At 39.2% G+C, this 23,174-nt stretch overlaps 1 long non-coding RNA gene and 1 pseudogene across 2 annotated transcripts; both read right to left on the bottom strand.

The window, feature by feature from the left end:
- Positions 1-2,930: 2,930 nt before the first annotated feature.
- On the bottom strand, positions 2,931-21,196 carry LOC125417303 (aldo-keto reductase family 1 member C13-like; annotated as a pseudogene). Its single transcript, XR_015734828.1, has 9 exons — positions 21,045-21,196; positions 18,201-18,368; positions 17,674-17,790; positions 16,336-16,417; positions 15,712-15,836; positions 14,906-15,015; positions 14,142-14,307; positions 5,385-5,467; positions 2,931-3,206 (listed from the first exon to the last, which is right to left on the bottom strand). The product of XR_015734828.1 is annotated as an aldo-keto reductase family 1 member C13-like (transcript).
- Positions 9,992-11,403, bottom strand: LOC148119772 (uncharacterized). The gene is made up of 2 exons (XR_015734829.1): positions 10,986-11,403; positions 9,992-10,902 (listed from the first exon to the last, which is right to left on the bottom strand). It is a non-coding gene; the product is annotated as an uncharacterized LOC148119772 (long non-coding RNA).
- Positions 21,197-23,174: the final 1,978 nt, after the last annotated feature.

Raw genomic sequence — 23,174 nt, 5'->3', positions numbered from 1 at the left:
ACAATAAATTTTCCTGCAGTAATCTTTAAAGCTTCTAGGATGAAGCTGGGACCCCACAACACCAACTCCACCTGGTTACTGTGACATCATAATGTTGATAGTGTTATTTTTTAGACCTGTTTTTTGGAACCAGTTACACAAAACAGTTCCGGATGATGTACAATATTTGACAACACTCTGGCCAGACCTACTCAACTTATTCAGAGACTACAACTCTCTCACACCAAATGTTTATATGGGAATTTTACCATCAATTATTTTCACAGGACCCCCTAAGAGAAACATCGCCCCCGTGACAGCTGGAAGCAATTTTAGAGGATGACGTCCCCTCTCCCAGTAGAATTTGCCCTCAGGTTTAGGGACATTATTTAGAGGTTGCTTATAGTTGATATAGGGATGAGGGAATGGGGGAGGTATTTTGAAAGCTCAGGGGTGTTTACCAAAAAAAAAAGAGGGGATAGATTGGGATAATAATATATTGGTATTTGTGAGTTATTGTTTTTAGAAAATTGTATTGGTGCTGATTTTTGTACATTGATATATACATATATTTACAAACCTTTGATTAAGATATTTATGTAATTTGGTTGGAATAATAATAATATATTGGTATTTGTGAGTTATTGGTTTTAGAAAACTGTATTGGTGTTGATTTTTATACATTGATATATTGAATATTGTATGTGAGTATGCTTCTACCTCTATTTGCATTAATATATATATACATATATTTACATTCCTACCTCTGATTAAGATATTTATGTACATTGTTTACATTTGGAGGTCATTGTCCTCACTCATTGCACCGTTGTTCATTCTCTTAGTCTTCAAGTTAGATAGATAGAAATCCATAGTCATATATGTTTATTATATTTATATTTAGGCTAATCAGGTTATTTAGATGCATAGAGGTCATATTTAGTATAGATAGTTTAATCTTCAACCTCTTCGAAGAGCTATGGAAAATGGCCTTTAATCTAACTCATAGTTCTATAGTAGTGAGACACAATCGCTCCTGGCATCACCACTCTACTCCTGAGAGAAAGTTGAGCACCAAAGATACTCCACCTGGAGCTTGTCTTCTTCTTGGCAGAACTGGTATTTGGGCAAAGAAAAAGCCCATACCTCAAACACTGACAGAATTACAAAATATCCGTAAATGGATAAAAGCAGGATTGTCTTATCTTGCCAAGACAGGGTGAGAGAGTCCTAAAAGGTTTCTTGCCTTTGAAAAATGGCATGTCGGTTACATCAGGCCTTAGCCAAAGTTGGTTGACTCAACATTGCATATGAGACTTTGGGTGATTGCCCAGGTATTCAGTTGTCTCTTCCATTCGTTCCACACTTCGGAAGTTTCCCGCTTATACTTACGGGCTGCTTGAGTAAAATTATTTTACTTCTCAGGTCTTTAATGGAGTTGAAGATTAGATAGTTGTAGTTACCATCTACATTATCTAGACTCCCTGAAATAGAATGTTTAGTAAAACTTTTGTTATATGTTTCTTGCTTAACATTGTTTGTTGTTTGTAACTTTATATTTATTATTTGCTTCTATTGTATATAGTTGTATTTGGTTTGGTTCTGTCTTATTTTAGAAAAAAGGGGGAGATGATAGGGGAGTTCAGCCAATCACATTCTGTTTTGGGGGCATGCCGCCCTTAGGCTAAAGCTTGCCTATAAACCTAGTAAGCGGGCTCCCGCTAGCTCTCTTTCGCCTGGCTCCTGCATCTGGACGAATCGTTTGGATTCTGCTGTAAGCTGTTGTAAGTCTTACTTTTGTTTATTAAAGCTGTATATTTTGTATTAAGATAGTCTGGGGACTTTTCATTACCAATCGCCCTGCGGCATAATAGCCTAACCTATTTCAGAAATGCTTTATTCTCCAGCTCCGAAACTCTAATGCTAAGCAACTAGAGAGAGCCTGGGAATTGTGGGTCAATCTTCCTATGTGTGTCTCATTTTCCAGAATGAGAATCACAGGATGTGTGCAGGGTTTTCTTGTTGACTCAGGATTACAGGACCTTTGACTTAGAGACAACTGCTAAGAGTCATTCTCTGGTCTGAAAACACCAAATACCACAAGACTAAAAGGTTTATAAAATGGAAGTCATCATCTCCAAACACCACCCACAGACTTCCAACAAAGTCAGTTTTGTGCCATAATGATTCATTAAAAACAAACAAATGTTTTTTGTTCTTTTGAGATGAAAATGTTATATTTCTTTTGAGGCATCATAAAAATTAAAGCCCTTTCCTTCAAGATCATTAGCTGGAGCTTTAGTTGAATGTGAGAGTCACTAAGCAGTTTAGGTTGACTGGAAAAGACACATCCACCAAACAGCATCTGAGTCACATCACCAACATCACTGCACACAGTCACTTCAGGCAGTCATGACTAGCTCCCCTTTTTAATATTCCTCTGAATATGGATATTCAGGGTGGTCCATCAAACTGAAATAGGAAATAAAAGCAAACATGCACTATTTGATCCATAATTACAATGTAAACTGTGACATTTAAGATGTCACTATCGAGGAGAAGTTAATTGTTTTATTCGCTGATTAGTTGCAGAACGTGATATTTTTGTTGTTGATGTTGAGATCCATTTCCTTATTACAGAAAACAGAATATTTTATTTTTAGTTGCATGTGATTTAAAACATACACAAATCTTCATGTTCTCTCAAAACAAAAACAAACAGGCAAACAAAAAAAACCTTTATATGTAAGAAATTGCAACGTTGGCAATGATATTCAAATCTCAGTGTTAAAGTATTTTTTCTTCTCTTTCTTTCTTTATTGGCTCTGATGCTTAAATTTTATTTATAATTTTAGTATTTTTAATTTTTCTTCTTTTTTCTTAATTTTAATTAAAATTACATTTCATTTTACATACCAACCCCGGTTCTTCTTCCACTCCCTCCCCTTCTCCTGACTCTCCACCTACCCTCATTGCCATTTCCCATCCACTCCTCAGAGGAGTTAAGACCTTACTTTGGGAGTCAACAAGGCCTGGCATAGCAACTTGAGGCAGGACCAAGCCCCTCCTCCAAATGCTCTTATCAAGGCGAAGCAAGGTATCCCACCATAGGAAATGGACTCCAAAAAGCAAGTTCATCTATCTTGAATAGATCCTAGTGTGACTGCCAGCTCCTCTTCCCATGTCAGTATTTCTCAGAAAATGGTTGTTAAGTGTGGTCAACAAAACTAAAATAGGAAATAAAAACAAACACACACTGTTTGATCAATTTCTACAATGTAAATTGTGGCATCTAGGAGGTCATCATCAAGGTGAAATTCAATTATTTTGTTCCCTGATCAGTTGCAGAAGCTGATATTCTTGCAGTCATTTACACGTATGTATAAGAAATGTTTTTAAAATATCATTTATAAATTATTTTCCAATTATGTCCCTTAACCTAGAACAGAACATGCAAAAACCTGTGTTCATTAACATTCATCTCCCTTAGCTTCATCTATGAATCAATCAATGAAGAGCTAAAATTCCATCCTAACTTTAGTCTCCTAAGAAAGAAGAAAGGTATAAGTCATCTTTAGTTCAAGGTAACTGTACACAATGATCAACACAAAAATATCCTAATATGCCTTAAAATATAATTTATGTCTACTATTTTTACTTCCATTTAATTATTAGTAATCATTAATTATTCACTCATTGTCCATCAATTAAAAAACAATGTTAGATTCAATTAGAGAATTAATAAGATGGTCTTCCATATTCAAGAGGCTAACTGTATAATTTGTAGACTTCTCTGCCACACCAACTCCAGTGTCGTCTGTGTGACATGACATATGTCATTATGACAAACGGGAGCTATGTGTCCTATTGGACCAGGCTCCCTGGAGATCAATGACAGACAGCCTGGTATTGGCCGCCCTTGGGGCGTAGATGGGTTTCTCGATTAGCTGGCTATACGGGATATGGGCTTTGCACAATCTCTTTTATAATAATGATATTCTTCATATTTACAATACAAGAATTATCTCTTCAGGAACAGCTCTGGGATAGGGAGGCACAGTATGGGAATGTATAAGACTACAGCAGAACCTTTGTCATACATGGGGTGTATGATGAGCAAGGGAATAGATGGGTTAATGTTGATCGACAAAGAGTTTTATATTGTACTTTGAACTTTATTGATAGGCTTGTTATATCCAAACCCCATGGTGTCTACTGCATTAGAAAGTACTAAAAAGTATATTTCAACAGGTGCGGAGAGCTGATTAGGCATATTTGGTCACTAGATGAGATAAAGAAAGGGTTAGAAAAAGGAAGGGCCATGATAGCGATAATGAGACAGAAACTTTCCATTCAAAAGATGAAACCACTTGTCTGAGGTTTAAGTTCCCAAGGACAAGAGTTCCTCTTCTAAAGATGTTTTATGTCTAATACCTGTCCCTGATAAGATGTTTTTCATATAAATCGCTGATATGACTAAAAGAAGCTTTCATACTGTGCCAACCAATGATACATGACCTTCTGATGTCTTCTTTGTTTGAATACTATATAATGAAAACATGAATTCAGTAAAATCACAGCAGATTCCAACCACTCTCTTGGGTGTTGTGTCTGTCTGTCATTCACTGAACTTATGCCTTTCTGTGTACCAAGACCCTGTTTCTCCCATGGTCTGAACACTCCCCTGAGCTGGTCCGTGGCACTCTCTATATAAATAACATTCCAAACTATGCATTGATAAAAATAATTAATTATTAAAGTGTGACAAGAATTATTCATTATTTACAACAATGATTTACTCATTGAGTTGTATATTTTCATTGACTTTATTCTGCCATATACTAAAAAAATCTAAATAATGCTAATATATATACCAATTTACATGGTACTGTCAATTTTTGGAAACCTCCTTCAAACATTATCATATTTATTAATATTGAGAAATATAATTCCACAAGAGAAGATAGAGATAAATGATAGATAAATAGAAAGAAAGAAAGATAGATAGATAGACAGACAGACAGAAAGATAGAAGAATATACATCTATAAGTACCTATGCAGTCTTTGTAATTTATAACCTATTTTTAGTATCAAATTTTGTAACCATAGAGCAGGAAAAAAAACTAAAGACCGTTAACTAGTTATTAATTCTCCCATGCAGTAGTGTTTTTCTCTAAATGGCTTTTTCTTACTTTAAGCATGAATTGAAAACCTTCTCCATGTTTTAAAATGACAAATTCACATTTTCAAAGACTCAGAAATAAATGTTGTATTAACTATCTCCATGGGAAACTTCCTACATACAAATAGGGTATTTGGTCTCTGAATCATCATGGATGGAAGAGGGAGTTAGAGTCTTGGACATTAAATAAGTTGAAGTGAGGTGTTTATCAACATTACTTACAACTCAGCTACAAGATATCGAAAATTTCTGCTCAGGCCATCAAGAGTTTTCATATCCTCAGAAGACAACTGGAATTCAAAAACCTTCAGGAAAATACAAGAGTTTTAGCATTTGAATGAATCAGAGTTTATGCCTCAAAAGCAATGTGATTAGTATGTATGCTCCTAAAAATGATGAACATTGTTTACTAAAGCTTTCATGTTTATTAAATACTAAGTAATAATAAAAGAAAACTGTTTTAATATATTAAAGTTATACAATGCTATAGACAAAAGGAAATTTCATAGTCATTTTGAGAAAAGAAACAAACCATCAAACAAAAACAATACATTTAACATCACATTAAAGACCACAGCACCATGTAAATAGTTACCAACAATTCTAGAGAAAAATTTTGAAATATATCAAACAAACAGTGATTTGCATGGAGAGTTACATTTTATAATCCATCAATGAATCATTAAAATGTAAACGACTGCTCTTTTCAACATAATGTATTTAAAAATTTGGCCAAATTCTAAAATTTGAGACACTTTAACTTCAAAAGGATTTTTGCTAATTGTTCACATCTTTTTTTGTAATTAGATCCAATTTTATTAAAGATTTCAAATTATATATTTTAGACTTCTATAATGGAATAGAATCATTTGGGGACTAACAAAATGTTAAAATAAACATTGACTCCCATGTCCAAAGTACATTCCCATTATACAACAAGAAACAGCTACCTGCCCTCTTTGGCAACATCTCTTTCCTACATAAGGAAAAGAAAGACTGTGCTAGCTCTTTAAGGTCACCGAAAATGGGATTTTAACTTTAGATTACAAACTTTAAAGTTCAAGAAAATAAGCTGTGTTTAGATGAACTATGATTACAGAAAATAGCACACACAAACCAGCTAATAGAAGGCAACAAATCATTTTCAAAATAAAGAAAATAATATAATTGGTTGCGGGGGGCCATCCTGTCCCGCAGGAATGAACGCCACCAAAAACGAGAATTCCTTCTCTGGTCACATCTTTATTTGGAGCATTTCCTTGAGGAAAATTGGGGGAAGGGAAGATAGAGCAGGGACGAGAGAAAGCTTAGAGAGAGAGCGTTGGGCCCCGAGGCAGCTGCTTTTAAACGGTGGAGCGGCTTGAACGCTGTCCCGATTGGTCAATGCCACTCTGCTGGTCTGAGCATGTGCAGGCAAGGGTGCAGGCAGGGTTGCTCAGCCCCACGTGGCTACCTCCAAACTGCAGGACCACCTGTGCCTCCAGGTGGCTCCCAACATCTCCCCCTAATTATTGTCTTTAAGAGCAATAAGGCAAAACTATTTTCCAATCTGGTCCCCACCTAGACGCAGCATGCCAAGGATATCTCTGCTCCCACCCATCTCCAAGGAGGGAGAAAGGCAGAATAGAGTCAGTCAGAAAATTGTTAAGAGATAAGAGGTTGCACAGGGTGTTGCTCAAGTCGATGGTGTGAAACAGCTGCTCTTGGCACCGCCCAGAAGGTCATCTCTGCTGTCTCCGCATGAATCTTCCACAGCAGGACACTCAGCATCCACTGGGTCGTCTTCTTTATCTCTCTGGTCGGTCTCGCTGGCATCCAGATGTATGTCAGCATTCCTAGAAAAACATAAACAAAACTCTCCTCCCAAATTAACATTTAAGAGTACTAAAAACTCTCAGTGTAAAAATTCAGCACAATCAGTACTGGAAGTAGGCTGGTTTTGAACTTAGAGACCTGTAGGTCTCTGCTTCAAAAAGCAAATCTTGTTTGCCTGTACCAGCAAAATTTTGAATTAAAAATTAAGTGTAAAAAGAATGCAAGAGAAATCCTTTCTCTGGGGGAAGCTGTCACTGGTAGTGTAGTCCCCCTCTATTGTTTAAAAACCAAAGCAGTTGTCACTGGGAATTGAACTTAGGACCTTTGGAAGAGCAGTCAGTGCTCTTAACCTCTGAGCCATCTCTCCAGCCCCCTATTCAGATGGAAAAACCTCTAGGTAGCATTGTTTATCTCACCAGGTGCCTCAGGCAAAAGGTCCGCCTTTCTTTGTTACCTAGGATACGTTAACCAGGTAAACATGCCTTTATTATGATAATCACGACCAGTTTTTTAAGGGAGAATGGGCGTAGCATCGATCATCTTACTACTTCCTGCTGACAAAGGGGCGATGTTTGGGGGATAAATGTTTTCATCTGACTAATCTTTTGGCGACAAATGTTTTTATCTGACTGAATTTTTGGCGACCTTGACTGAGGGCGGCAGCAGCGGAGGCGGCGGCTGCCACAGCTCCGCCTCTGAAGCCCATTATGGCGCGCTCCGCATGGCCCGAAGGCATGGCTCCGCCCCGGGCCGTGCGCGGGCTCGCCGGTTATCCCGTAACTGCGAACTGTACCTCAGCCTCACCTCAGGCATTGAATTCGCACCGCCAAGCTCCGGCGAGGGGGGGCATCCGCCCACCCGTGGGGGGGCTTCTCCTGCCCGGTCCGCCTGCGCGCAGAGCCCCGTTCTCTGGGAACTCACCTCCCCGCTCGCCCATGTTGCTATGGAAACACAGTTTTTCCGCAGAGCCGATTCAGCTCCTCTCTGCCTTCTATGGCGCCGCTGCTCACCACGCAGCTTCCGCCTCAGTCAGGCGAGTCCGCTCAGGTGCTGAAAAAGTCCTCCAAAAACCATAGCCCCGCCAGAAGGCCGGGACATATAGCCTCTGATGTCACACGGACTTTAGCCTGCCCGTCGCCATGGCGATCTGGCTTTCCGTAGGCCCCCAGCAAACTCCCCGCCAGCAACCGGTTGCGTCTCCCTCCTGAGTAGCTGGGATCACAGGTGTGCACCACCGTGCCTGGCCCACTTCCGTGTTTTTAATCAGGCATTACCGCTCAAAGGCGGGCCGGCTGCCGCCAGCACTCTCAGCACGATCAAGCAGCTTGTCTTTCTCAGTCAAAAAATTAAAGTTTTTTGTACGTGAGAGCCAGAGACTGAGCTCTCTTAACAAAATTAGGCGAAAATCACCTCCAAAAGCTCTGTGGCTCTTTAAGAATAGGGAAGGCAGTGATCAAACTCGCCTCCCTACGAGACTGTTGCCTCCAGTCTCTAACAGCGAGTACGCAGGTGGACAGAGAGGGAGCGGAAGCCGCGGTCTCCCGTACCCCATCGTCCTCAAAGTCCCGCCTTAGTTACCTCGCCTTTTTTGCTGCTGTTCACATCCCTCCTGCACTGAACTTAAGGGATTTTTCTTCCCCGTTGCTTTCTGTACCTTCTTTCAGATACCTTAACTTTGATTTTTTTTTTTTTTTGTATTTTCTTTTCTATTTAGGCCTATCCTTTGAAATTCTTTTCCCCCCCTTTCTGGAGGATTTCAACCGACGTCACTCACCGCTCCATGTTCTCAGAGTTCTGAAATTCAAGGCTCTCTGTGCTGGTGTCTGATCTTGGCTTTTTCTCCCGGGCTTTCTCAGGGTCCCCCGGCGTAGTTGTCAGGGTCCCTCAGCGTCCCGGGTTTCGGCACCAGTTGCGGGGGGCCATCCTGTCCCGCAGGAATGAACGCCACCAAAAACGAGAATTCCTTCTCTGGTCACATCTTTATTTGGAGCATTTCCTTGAGGAAAATTGGGGGAAGGGAAGATAGAGCAGGGACGAGAGAAAGCTTAGAGAGAGAGCGTTGGGCCCCGAGGCAGCTGCTTTTAAACGGTGGAGCGGCTTGAACGCTGTCCCGATTGGTCAATGCCACTCTGCTGGTCTGAGCATGTGCAGGCAAGGGTGCAGGCAGGGTTGCTCAGCCCCACGTGGCTACCTCCAAACTGCAGGACCACCTGTGCCTCCAGGTGGCTCCCAACAATTGGTTAAGAATTTCCAATAATTAAAAATCTCAGGAAGAAGTTAGTTATAGAATGTGTCCACATCCTAAGATGATAATAGCAAAATTGCTCAAAAAGAACTATCACCTCTCCACAAAAGGGAAAAAAAACATTATGTAAGTTTTATAAACAGCAAGAACGATGCAAAAGAATGTTTTCCAAGTAGAATCAAACTAATATACCCTGTGGAGCAAAGTTCTTTCACCCAAAATGAACAGTAATTAGCTTGAGGTATTTTAAACGTGGCTCTTACATCTAAAAGTTAAATGACATCATCCCCTGCAATGGCTTCATTACCCCTTGGGGATTTATTACAATGTGGTCACTTGAAACACCCAAAAGGGGGAAACTAAATAAAAGACAGAAACCCTTTAATCTCTGGAAGTCATGTACTGATTTCATCCATTCCCACTAGAATACGACCTACAGATTCAAATCTAGGATAGAGATGTTTAAACTTCATTCTCAAGTTTAATGATTCAAACTCAGTGTGAATATAATGCTGACCATCACACTTGTGATACAGAGGTCTAATTTTTTTGAGCATTTAGTAAGATTGGGTGTTGAGGATTTAGCTCAGTGGTAGAGTGTTTGCCTCTCAAGTGCAAAGACCTGAGTTCAGTCCACAGCTTTGAAAAAAATAACAACTACTGCTACGGACCGGCTCAGGGGAGTCATTCAGACCGTGAGGGAATCAGGACAAAGGACGGAAGATTTCAGGATACGGCGGAGGAAATTTACAGACAGTCACTCTCAATGTATTTTTGAAAATGCTGCTGTGTTTTACTTATTCAGTATGAGGTTTTTATATTATTACAAACAAAGAACTTGGCAAAGGCATACATCATCAGATCATAAAAAAAAGCATAGAATAGTTTACAAAAAGAATCTTTGAAAATGCTTTGACTTGGGCACAAGGACTTTCGCACAGTCTGTACCAGGCGGCTGGCTGGGCTAAGTGACCTTGCGCTCAGAATATCTTGGGGTGTGAGAGGAGAAGGCCACTATCTTCCTGGGAAAACTTTCTGCTAGGAAATTTAAAAGATGTGATCTCCAACTTGTCTGAATCTAGTTTAGTTTCATACCATAAATCTCAACTTTCTTCCCTCCCCGACTCTCAGGGTCAGATGTTGTAATTAGCCTAGGTTTGTTCTGGCCATAATGAAGGCTGCATAGGCCTCCTGCATGTAATTCTCAGGCAAACATCTAGTGTTGCTGCAGCTGTTTTCCTGCAGAAGGCTTCTAAGGTTTCTCCTGATAAGAGCAACTCCTTTTGCTCCACATCATTAAGGAATTATTTTAACGATGACTTCCCTATTTTCATAACTGGCTATTTCTTTAAAGGCTTTAATGAATAGGGGTGCAAAACTCAAAAATGTCCTCAGCAGTCTTGTTTGTATCTGCAACTGCCTGGAATAGTCTGATCTGTTAGCAATATGCAAGGATCACAAAGAACACACAGACAAGGGAAAGGACAGACATATAGCACCAAGTACAGTCAGGTCGAGTCAGTACAAATGGCAACTCAGGTAGCATTACACCACAACTGGTTGCCAAGGGACAGCCCAGGACTCAACTCCGAGAAGCGCGGATCCTGATCCTTCCAGCAATATTTGCCCATCCAGTCAGCATTTCTGCTACACTGGCGAGACAGCCATGGATGTAGCAAACTACAACATGAAAAATGAAAGAAATGAAAAAAAAATAATAATTTTTCAGATCTTAAACACATGCAGGGTAAGTCCTTAGATACCTTAAAAATACAGAGACAGGCTGGGTGGTGGGGGGGCATGCCTTTAGTTCCAACCCGGGAGTCAGAAGCGGGTGGATCTCTGTGAGTTTAAGGCCAGCCTGGTCTACAAGAGCTAGTTCCATCTTTCATGTTCCTCCTCCTTCCGCTCCCCCTCCGGACCTCGGGGGGCTCAATCCGGTGCTCCAATGTGGGCCTCCGACTTCGCCAGACGAAGGATCTATGGTGATAAGCAAAATATACATCAGTATAGTCATGGGCCACGGCCGATTCAGGCACCCTCTCCTCTGTCCAGAGAGCAATCTGGGGGATTTCTCCTTGGACCTGGGATCCCATATATAATCAAGTCTCCTGTAAACCCTAAAATGGCTCCCTTAGTTGAAATATATTGTTCCCTGATCCCATATTCATCCTACCTCCCTCCCCCCACCATCCCCGGCCACCAAGCTTTCCCCGTTCCTCCCCTACTCCATCGACCCTCCCACCCCCCATGCACCCGAGGTTACCTGGGACTCTTGTCTATTTCCTACCTCCTGGTGGAAATCAGTACTGCGAGGGATGCTATCACCCACTGATACAAGGGAACGGATCTGATGAGAGTTTACCAGGGCCAGTCGGACTGGGACTGAACGAGGACGTGATCTAGCCAGATTCTCGGAATTTGGCCGGATTCTCTGACTGTGGCTGGCCCGGGGTCTTTCTGAAAAGCCATTGACTATGACACTGGGACCTGTTTCCTCTGCATATGCTGGATTTTGGGGATCCAGTCTGTTTGGACGCTCGCCTTCCTGGACCTGGAGGGAGGGGGAGGGAGCTGGAGCTTCCCACAGGGCAGGAAACCCTGACTGCCCTGGGGGACGGAGGGGAAGGAGGGGGGGAGTGAGGGGAGTGGGAGGGTGTTGGGAGGGGGGGCGGAAATGGAAACTTTTATAATTTAATAAAATTTACTAAAAAAAAAAAAAAAAAAAAAAAGAGCTAGTTCCAGGACAGGCTCCAAAGCTACAGGGAAACCCTGTCTCGAAAAAATAAACAAACAACAAACAAACAAACAAATACAGGCACAGAGAAAGACGGAGGATAGGATAATGAAATTTGGCAACAGTTTAACAATGAATAAATCAAACAAGAAACGTGAAATGGTCATCTCCTGTGACTGGGGTAGACTTTCTAGTGGAGGGATTGGGATGCCAGCCAAGCCACACAACTTTTAACCTACTGTCGGTCCTGCCTATGGAAAGTGCATGGGTGGTCTGAAAGGGAAATTGTGGGACTGACCAAGCAAAACTAGTCCAGCCTCAGACACAAACAACAACAGTTAGCCCACTCCTGACAGTGCTGAAGCACCAGAACCCAGAGGTTGAAATGCCCAGAGACTTAGGATAGAACCAAATATGTCTGGGGTAAGAGAATGTCAAAGTAATACTGCTAATGATATTCTGCTAGTCTCAAAGGTTTTTGACCATCCCAGTGGTCATCAGAGAACCTTTATCCAGTAAATGGTGGAAGCAGATGAAGAGACATATAACTAAGCATCGAACAGAGCAAGGGGAATCCTGCTTAAGAGAGGGAAGAAGGATTATGTGAACCAGGAGGGTCAAGGACATCAAAAGGGAACCCACACAAACAACTAATCTGGGCTCCTAGGAACTCTCAGAGTCTGGACTGAGAGCCAGGGATCTTTCATGGGACCAGCTGAGGTCCTCTACACATATGTGACATTTGTGTAGCTTTCTGTGTTTGTGGGACCCCTCACATTGGGAACAAGGGTTGTCCTTAATGCTTTGACTGGCTTTTGGGAACCGATCCACACTTCATCTACACACTACTGAAGAGTTTTTAACACCTTTACACAATGAGGAGATTTCTAATTCTAACCATTTAAGTCTTGGCTGTGGTGTCACTCACACTGAACATTTGAACTACACAGAAGCAATGAAGTGTGAAGCCTGGGCTTGTCACAAAAGCCTTCTCACTGTCTTGGTTTAGGGCTAAATTGTTGCCTGGAGAGGACTGAATGTCCTGGCCACCTGGCTAGTTTAGCCCTGAAATAACCACACAGAAAACTGTATTAATTAAATCACTGCTTGACCCAGTAGCTCTCGTTTCTTATTGGTTAATTCTTACATCTTAATTTAACTCATTTCTATTAATCTGTATATCATCACGTGTCAGGGGCTTACCAGGTAAAATTCTAACTGTCCTCTGTCTCGAGTGGATGATCCGTGGCATCTATTGACTCTGCTTTCTTCCTGCCAGAATTCAGTTCTGTCTTCTCCACCTACTTAAGTTCTACCATATCAGCAGGCCCAAAATAGTTTTTTATTAACCAATGAAAGTAACGCAAAGACAGGAGGACCTCCTACACCACTAAATGTAGAGGTAAAACCTGGGAAATTTGCCAGTTGTATGAAACCTATATGAAACTGGGGAAAAGCTCGATCAGTCTATTGAGTTTAAGAGGCCTAATTGTCCTGAAAAATGAATAATTGTTCCATAAATATATGTGACACAACTTAGCATAGACAGATAATTTTCACTGAGTTCAGGTTAAGGTAAAGCAAAATTTTAAGTCGAAGAACAGTAAAGTAAATAAATGTTAGTCATGATAAACTTCTAATTAAAAATGGTTTCTTTAGTAATTACTAATATCTTATAGTATAATAAAGTATGTTTGAAATTTTGAAAAAAATCAACTTGGGTAAGGAGAAACATAAACTTACAATTAATCAGTGTGTGTATGTGTGTGCATGTGCATACACATGTGTGTGTGTATATTAGAATATCTGAGTATGCAATGAAATAAAATTAAAACCATAGAAATGTCTAGAATCAAAATTACTCAGTCCAGATTACTCATTTCAGAATATAAAGAAATGATCCACGAAAAGATGTGTGACAAGGCAAAGCAAATTCTACATCATCTCCAACACTAACTCTGTCTAGTCATGCCGTTGTTTATGTGATAGACAAAACATTTCTCATGCACCCGAAAGTTCATTTCTACAGAAAATGCTGGAAATATAGAGATATAGGTTTGATCTCAAAAAAAGTTCACAGAGATTTAAGGGAAGCAAGCATACAAAGATACTACATAAAACCCAAAAGCATATGAAAGATTCTAAAAACAACCCTCAGGACCAGAGCAAATTCTTTCATCACCTGCAAATTCTCTTTCATCTCATTTTCTATGAAACTCTGGGCCAGGGGCACAACCCCACGCTGAAGCAGGTAGCGCAGAGCAATCAGGGCAGGGCTTCGATTGTTCTTTTTGGCCACATCACAAAGAACTGGATCATGCAAGAGAACTGGAGAGTTCTGATCCACCCTAGTAGAAAAGCAGAAATAAGTTCAAGAGACCAAGAATTTGAGTTGGTTGTGGTGCTGCAAAACACAATAGAGAGTGCATTCTAGACTAGACATGAAGTTATATATAATTATCAACTGAACAAATTCTGGGATCACCAGAAAGATTGGCCTCTAGAATGACTGTGAGAGATTATCTTATTATGAAAATTGATATAGGAAAACTCATTTTAATTATAGGTGCGACCAAGCAAGGGATCCTGGAAAGGATAAAAGGGAAAATGATCAGATCATTAGTGTTCATTTCTCATTCTCTGCTTCTTGATTGCAATGTTAAGAAATCCCCTGCTTCCAGCTCCTGACACCCTGTCTTGTCTGCTGTTATGTTCTGTACCCTGGAATTGTGAACCATAATCAACCCTTTCTCCCTAAGGTTGTTCTTGTCAGAAGTTTATATTAGAGAAGTCAGAAGACAAAATAGACTCAAGGGGTACACAGAAGTCCATGAGCTACCAGCTTCTGCTCCACATGGTTCTTCTAAAGACAGCTCTCTCTACTTGAAAAAAGTAGTGTGATGCTCATTGACAGTCTTGCTTCAGGTATACTCTTCATCCTATTACCATTCTTTGTGTCGTTGGGTTCCCAGAGCACCATAAGCAACCAGGACAATGTCTTTTGATTTGCAGTAATCCAGCAGCTTACTCTGGTTTAAATACAGATGACATTCAACCTGTGAAAGAATATGATAGAGATCAGATCATATCAAATGCTCAAATTAAGACAAATAAAAGTGTTTAAAGTCAATAAATTAGACTAAGAAAATTATATGCAATATCACATTTGTACTTAAAAGATTAAATTGTTGCAATTTTTCTTGAAAGGCAAAAGAACTAATTTTGGAAGATTCTGTTAATAACTTTTGTCTGGGCAAGTTTTCATGTAAAAAAACGGCTAGTGGTCAGCAAGGCAGTTCAGTGGGTAAAAAATGTCAGCTGCTAAACCTAATAAAATCATGAGTAAGGATAACAGTAAGGCGAGGAGAAGCATCTAAGCTCCACATAATTCCTATCCACAGAGTGATTTTTTTTTAGATCAATTTTCCAGCAAAGTATCCTATGACTACTCACTACCATTAGTTCAAGGGGAGATCACTTTCCTCTGCCCTCAGCTTCTGCCTGCTGGACCAGCTTTAAAGCTATACATTCTCCATAAGTGGGGTACTATATACTATGTCCCCATTCTTACCGATACTTAAGAGTACAAGATAAAATTTAGAAGCCCCCATGTCTTTTGAAACAGTGGTACTGCTTTCAGAATCGTCTTTTCCACAGTAGGAAAATCACTTGGGCAGAGGGCAAATTAACATTGTTGGTAGTACAGAGTGGGGGAAAAGCGTGAGAGATGGGGAGGGAATGAGAATCCTTACCTGATTGCAGACAGGCTTGTACTTATGTCCTGGCTTATTCAGGATTCTCTCTAACTGCCTGTGGTTGAAATTGGACACCCCAATAGACTTGACCAATCCTGCATCCTTACACTTCTCTAAAATTCCTGATGATGAAAAAGGGGTTATAACGTGTCATACTTGCAGTTCACTACAGTATAAAAAGAAGCTGGAGCAGTTACAAAGAAAACTGTCAAGAGCTAAACATGCAGTTCAGAATTAGAATACTTACCTGTGCGTAAAAGGCCCTAAGTTTGATCATAGACACAGAAAAATATGGGGAGGAATGTATTGCCCAAATGATCATAGGACTTAAATATGAAGAAGTCAAGATAATGATGATAATGCTGAATATGGTATCTGCCAAGGAGGAGTTTCTATGACGTCATTAGTAAACTGAGGATGCTGCTACATAAGGTGGTAAAATAACACATCTTCCTATTAATTCTGAGTACTTCTTCATTTTCCCTCCCCTACATTTTAGTAATGCATTCCTCTTCTTCCACGCCAACAAATATGTATTCATATAAATGAATTTCTATACCTATGGGAAAATGAGCTGATTTTCCCTCCCTCTGCTTGATTTATTGTCTTTTTGAAAAGTACTCACCTCCCACGTGGCACAGAAATCCACTGTGTCCTATAGCAATTTCCCTTGTTCATCTAATGGAAAATCATTATCCCCTGGCTGGAAGAGAAATGTTTGTTAAAGAAATCTCACAAAATGCATGTCTTACCTCTATTAATGTTTTTAAGAATATCCTGGAGGAGGTTGACAGATAGTTTAGTAATTAAGCCCTGGTTTCTCTTTCAGAGGACCTGGGTTCAATTGCCAGCAACTACATGATTGTCAGAACAATTTGTAAGCAAGCCCATGGGACCTGGTGCCATCTTCTGATCTCACAGACATACAAATAAAACATCTGAACACATTAAACAAATAATTTTTTTAAAAAAATAAGGACTATCTTGGAAGTAAAGCAGTAAGCAAACATAGAGGAAGTGAAGCATTATCTTTTACACTGTGTTTACAAGTGATAGATATGAGGAGTTGCAAATCTTTTTTTTAGGAGACCTATTTTGTTGCACTCTCTTATATTATCTATAGGAATAGCTAAAATTTTTCTTTCTTATAATTTTCTTTTTATTTTTGAAATACTATACTTAAGTTATTTCTCTTCTTCCCTTTCCTCAGTCTAACACCTCCTATGTATGCTCCTGCTGTCTCTCAAATTCATGGCCTCTCTTTCTTTAATTGTTATTGCATACAAACACACACACACACACACACACACACACACACAGACACACACACGCACACAATTCCTGCATCTAAATAATATTTTCAAACAACAAACTGAGCTCTCCTAGTTGACTTGTATTCTTTTGTCTACTCAGTCTTTTGTAAAAAAAACAAAAATGTTTCATATTCACTGGAAAACATGGTCATTTCATGGACGTGACCACCATCAAGAATTTATATCAATCCTTCCCCAAGATAAATAATAGGTATGAATGCCTGTGGACTCAAGGGCAGGCATGTGAGTCAAGGATGGCCAATCAGGACTGTGTGCAAGATTTATTGTGATAAGAAAAGATGCAGAGAAGTCACAAAGTGTCAAGACTTTGATGCTAAAATTCTCTTTGGCCACCTTTGCCACTAAAAGAAAATAAGGACAAGACCATAGCAAATATCTAGTGACACAAAAAATTGTAAAAGATGTGTAAAGGCTTGTTTTCTGGAAGTCACTTCTAATCTGTGATTCTGACCATTTCGTGGATTCCTTATTTCATAATGCAGTAAGTACTTTGTGGAACCTACTCAAATGTTTATTACCATAAATTTATATGAAATTATAATAGAAACTTGTCTCAACCACCCATAAAAAATGATATCCATGCCCCCACGACAATATATGTACATTTAACAAAGAAATCACCTACCTTCATTGGCACTGGGTAATGCATAATGTAAAGGTCAACATAGTCCAATTGAAGTCTCTTCAGTGATTTTTCCAAACCAAGCTGGACCAACTCTGGCCGAAAGTAAGTACACCAGAGCTACAGAAGTTGAAGAATAGAAGTTGTTATCAGTTAATAGATTGCCCAAACATGCAACTTATTTATCCTAATACTGAACTATTTTTGTTCTTGAAGGAAAGTTGTAATCATTCATTTTTAAAACAGGATTGACGTTACTCATATATAACAATGTAAACTCAGCTACATATTTTTGTTATTGTTAGCTCATTTACAAAGCAATGAAAAGAAGTTACTCAAAAAATAAAACACATACTACTAATAATGTCTAATAACTGAATTAATTTCATAAAGATTATAATTTGCCATTACTTTTTCTCACCCATTTATACAACTGACACCTTTAACCAACTTCTGATCAAGTAATATAATTTTAACTTCTTTATATATATTTCAATAATTTGCCTACTTGCATGCCATAAAAACTCTACCTTTGTAGTGATGAACAAGTCTTCCCTCTTTACAATGCCAGTTTTAATATTGCTCTGAATGGCCTGTCCTATCTCCTCTTCTACTTGATATGCATAAGCAGTATCTATGTGGCGGAACCCAATACCTATAGCTAGGTTGGCAGCCTCCAGTGACTTGCTCTGGTGAACCTAGAGGAACAAACAAAAGAGGCATTTAGAGATGCATGTTCTGAGTGAGCTTATATGGGACTTTGCTAGACAAGAAAGAAATTTTTCTTTCAAGGTCATCTGCAGACCACAAGGCAAGAGCCTAGTCCCCTGCTCCTTGAATTTGTATGTTTTATTCTATAAAATGAATGAATACTAAATAAATATGATAAAAACACAGAAAAATAAACATCTCCACAGGTTCCATGTTTTCCTATTTTTTATCGCACACTTGAGGTAAGGAGTCACAATCCATTTTCTTGGAGTTTCTTTCCTAACTAAGAGTAAGACTTTAATATCCAAGAACCTATTTATACCCACACAATCCTGGTTAGTTACTGGCACTGATGAATACCAAGCTCGTACAGGTTCAAATGTTTGCTTGAAAGTCACACTCCATTCATGTAGTGGGGTTACTAAGCAAAATGAGCACAAGGAAGTCTACTTGAGATAAAGCACAATTACAGAGACACTCCTCTTTGGCTCCAACTAAGACACTGTCCCAAAAGGATGAGAAAGCAAAGATCTCAGATAACAAGCAAGGCTAAGTTAATAATAGGAAGTTGAGCAGAAAATAGTATCCTATGATTGTTTTTCTGCATATCCATTCTCTTTATCTGACATACATAAATCCTATCAGGAAACGAAAATCTACCCAAGGAATTTGTTCTCATTAAAAATAAATTTCCTACATCAAGTTGGATATTATTTACTTGGGAAGTCAGCCCTTCCATCCAAAGATATTTGCTTTAAAAAGATATGACTGGAATTAAATCTAAAATCACTGCCTCAAATGTGAGATTCAGATAAAGATATAAAAGTTCTTTTATTACAGAATTTAAGGTGTGGACTGAAAAGATGTCTCAATCAATAAAGTGTTTATTAACAACTCTCAGAATCTTACTTTAGACCCCAGCCCTCATGTAAAAGCAGAGTATGGCATGGTGGCATACATGTGTAATCCCAGTGTCTGGGGAAGCAAATTCAGAGTGATCCCAGGATGTCACTGGGTTGCCTGCTAGCTGAATCACTGAGTTCTCCACTCAGCGGGACACCATACCTCACAAAAATAAAGAGCAGTAGAGGAAGGCTTTGACCTCTGTCATACACAAATACACAAAGACATATAGTCATACAACATATGTAAAATGTAAAAAAGGAAATCAGACTGCCTTTTTTGATTATTTTAGTAATTTCTATAATTTTCTTTCCATAATAAAACACAGTGACTGAAATTCTGGATGTAACACTTTCTCTGAATCCCAGCTCTGACTTAGCTAAGAATAAAAATCACTCTGTGAGTTACCAACACTGATGGTTTGAGACCTGTTGCTGTTTTTCTTTCAGTCACTTTGCAAAAATAAATAATCCAGATAAAAGTAAATATCTCCATTTTTATCTTTGTAAATATGCATAAATCTAATAGGAAGGAAATGTATGAATTTGAAGTTAAGGGAAGTGAACCTTTGTCCCAGAATTTTAAAGATTCCAGAAATTTACAAACAAGAAATTCCCTTGAGGTTAAGAAACAGTATACACCTTGATAGTTTCAGTTCTGGACACCACCACGCTGTAAACCCAATATGCATTAATGAAGAACAAGAATTTACACTTATCTTTACTAGGTCTGCCTTCCCCCAATTGTAAGGATATATTATAAATTCCAGTAAGTTTCCGACAGTTCAGAATTTGTACATGGGGGGCTTTACTTAGCTCAAGTGCAGCTTTCACTGTGTGGTGCAGAAGGCTATCCCAAAACAAAGTGAGATAGTGCTCAAATACTTGTTTCATGAATCACTACAGGGAGACACCCTGAGTGATCACACAAGATTTCCAAAGATCTTGTCTTCTTGAAAAAAAAAATTATCATGTTGTAGGTTGTAGACATAAACAGAGAAGTCCCTCTCACTGCAACCAAGTGCGCTGATAGGAAATATGGTGACTTTCCTCTCTTCTTTCCAGCTGAGAAACATAGACATGGGAAGAGCATAGTGCCCAGAAATGTTAGGTCATGGTTATGGCAGAAGCTTCATTTCAAGTTCACTCTTAGAACTGACAGGCCCCGAACAGGAACATTAAATTCACACGCAGGTCTGGACCAGAAGAGCAAATCTAAGACAACCAAACCAAACCAAACAAAATAAAAAAACAAACAAACAACAACAACAGCAACAAAAACAGCAACACTCTGTCAACACCAGAAAGCCTTGCCTCTAGCAAGAATAACCAGGGAACATAGACAAACTTTCTCCCTACCCCTGAAGTCCCTGACTAAATTATAGTAAATGTCCCAATGCCTCTGAGGTATGTGCCCTGTAGCTCCATCATAGACAACACTAACACCAGCACTCAGAAAAAAATGTTCTAAGAGTTAGGCCTTCCCTCTGTTCTCCATTAGGCCCTCTTCCCTGCTGGCTCACAAGAAGAGCAAGCATGAATAAAACCCAATTCTGACAGAATTCTGACTCAGCCTATCAGTAAAACAGATTAGTCTCCTACCCACAGCCACCAATTGCAGCCACTGCTCCAACATCCATTTAACAGGAAAAATAACCAGGTTGGGACTCAGTCAAGCCCTGATGTAGGCCAAGACTAAATATCTGCCTTCTTGTACATGGAATAGCTTGCCTGGAAATACTGAGAACCATGCATTCTTACCTCTTGGGGTTTATAGGTGCCAAAACCCAGGGCAGGAATGAAGTGGCCATCGTTTAGTTTGACAGACTGCTGTTTGGAACTCATGGCCTAAGCACATCCTGGATATTCTGGTGCTGCTGCCCTAAAGTGGAAGATGGGAAGCATCATATATACCTTCCTGTCTCATGACTAGCAAGTGGCACTCCCATTCTGGTGGTTAGCCATTCCTACATCTTGGCTATTGTTTAACCATTTCTTCTCCTTAGCAAATGATTAACTAGTGCTATTGTCTGAGTAATGGTTAAACAATACTGCTGTATGCCTACTGTTTAAGTCCTACTGTTTACTGTCTGATGGACAGGCAACAGAAAGGAGGAGACAGTTGTAGCATGATTTCTAATTGACCTTAACAATAAAAACTTGGAGTCGGAAATGGTGATGAAAGCTGAATTATCAGAGAAGGAGCACCCCCAGCCACCAGTTTCTACCTCCATGAAATCCTGAGACCAAATGGGGTACCCTATATCCACAAGTTCTAAGACTGAATACTGATTCTATGAAACTTCAGCTGAAACCTCAGCTCCTGTTTTATCCTGCGTTATTCTTTCCACCCAGCCTTAACACTTCCGGTGCTGAGATTAAAAATGTGAGCCAGCACTACTTGTCTCTTTTCTTTTTTAGACTGGATCAATCCTGTGTAGCCCAGGTTAGCCTTGAACTCACAGAGGTCTGTCTGCCTCTGCCTCCCAAGTGCTGAAATAAATGTATTTGCCCCTACTGACTGACTCTCTAACAGGTAATGTTAAATATCCCCACCCTGTGTCAATATATGTAGCCATTGGAAATGATATGCAAGCAGTTTCCTCAGTCTATAGTTTACCATTACATGGATGATATTTTCCTAACAGATTCAAATAGATACCCTATTTGAACGTTTGAAGAATTAAAGAAAATTTTGCATTGTTGGGAATTACAAATTGGTCCTAAAAAATACAAGGAGGAGTTTCTATTAATTACTAGGTATATAAAATGGGTCTACCAAAAAATCGACCCCAATAGGTACAAATTAGGAAAGATCAGCTTCAGATTCTTCATGACTTTTACAGACTACTGGGACATTGCCTGTCTACAACCATTTTTGGAGTAACAAATCCAGAAATAAGTAATTTTTTCCAAACTTTGAAAGGTGACAAGGACTTAAGTAGTCTCAGAGAATTTTCAGCTGAAGATGAGACAGAATTGGCTTTGTTGGAAAAGAAATTATAGGGCATACATGTGAATCATTTGAATACAGAGTTTGATTGCATTCTGATTATTTAACCTTCTATGATTTACCTCACAGGAATTTTAGCAGAGGGAAGATAACATCTTAGAATGGTTACTTGTACCAAGTAAACAGAGAAAAAAATATAAATTTACTTAGAAATGTTCTGAATTGTGGGAACAGACCCATCATAAATTGTAGTACTTTTTCCTTATGATGAAATTGACTCATTGTGGGCAGAAAATGAACATTGGCAAAGAACTTACAGAACATTTTGGGAACGATTAATATCAAATATCCCAAAGGAAACAGAATTCAATTTAGGAAAGAAATAACTAGATTCTTCTTCACATTATATGGGGAACACTAATATCTGTAGCCCCTACATGCTATCCTGATCCAAGTAAGTCAGGAAAGGCAGGTTACAAATCAGTAAATTAAAGTATATTGACTCAAAGTCCTTATGGCTCTGTCCAAAAGTCAAAATTACTTGCTATGCTTGTGGTATTATTGGATTTTCCAGAATCTCTTTCAAAAGTTACTGAATCTCAATATGCAGAGTTTTGTTGCATATTGAAACTATTGAATTTATACTAGATGATACAGAATTTACTTTATCATTTATTCAGTTACAAGTAATAATCAGGAACAGGAATCATTTCAGCTGGGGCAACTCAGGATTCCATGAAGATACGCAGATAGTGGTGTTGGGTAAAACAGACATGTGTCCCATGAAAAGTGGTGCCTAACAATTTTAAGAGGATGACACCAGCCAACAGAACACTTTTAGTTTTGCATTCTCTGAATCATAGACTGCAATAAAAATATAAAGATTTGGTAAAAGTTAGCACTGCAATTATGAAATTATTTATTTATTTATTTATTTA

The sequence above is a fragment of the Myodes glareolus genome, chromosome 14 (genome assembly GCF_982192425.1).
Source record: "Myodes glareolus chromosome 14, mMyoGla1.1, whole genome shotgun sequence".
Lineage (NCBI taxonomy): Eukaryota > Metazoa > Chordata > Mammalia > Rodentia > Cricetidae > Myodes > Myodes glareolus.
This window is presented reverse-complemented; position numbering and strand designations above follow the sequence as displayed.